Here is an 807-nt window from a genome sequence, read left to right on the forward strand (position 1 = left end):
CACCGCAGCAAGTTGACACAGATAACGAAAAAATAAGCGGGGGTTGAACAGGTTCCCGGGGGGGGGGGGGGGGTTCAGCAACAAAACTATTCTAGGTATCCTTCGCGTCATCACCAGCAGGGACGCGTGTAAACATTGCATGAACGAAATGGCAACACTAGCAATGAAGAACCAGTAACGCAACACCCTCCTCCCCCCCTTCCTTCAATGAACGACTCCTCACTGTACGTCCTTCGTGCGTGAATCAGTTCTCAGTGACTGCTATTTTGTCGCACGTTCACATTCATTAATCTCCTACACAACCCTTTCCTTATCCACGGGCTTACGCAAGCAAATAAATTCTTCAGTTTGCCACTCGCTATTTTTCAAGCCAGCCGTAATCCGTGACCATAATTCTCCCCCTAAAGCTGCAAGATGGTTCGACTTCGCCGACAACGAAGATATCAAACTTTGGGGGAGAAGTTGAGCCGCTGTTTTGATCGCACACGCACGGGGCGAGCCGGCAGGAAGACCCTCGCCACGTCTCACGAGCCGCCCTTCCCTTTCGGCCTCCCAAAAGGGGCGAGCGGTACTTCTGCAGCGGGTAAAACTGCTGAGTAAACAATGCACGTTTCGCGGCGACATCGAAGTATACGGAGGAGAAGAAAGCGTAAGAAAGAAAAGGGGAGAATGCACGTTACATAACAAGCCAACTCCGAGACCAAAGTTGACGTCTTGAAAGCCAAGCACCCCGGGTAAACATGATACGATATTGAGGCTTGAGTTTCTTTTGCGGCTGCAGAGATTCAGCCGAATCGAGCGTCTCGT

The sequence above is a fragment of the Penaeus monodon genome, chromosome 20 (genome assembly GCF_015228065.2).
Source record: "Penaeus monodon isolate SGIC_2016 chromosome 20, NSTDA_Pmon_1, whole genome shotgun sequence".
Taxonomy (NCBI): Eukaryota; Metazoa; Arthropoda; class Malacostraca; order Decapoda; family Penaeidae; genus Penaeus; species Penaeus monodon.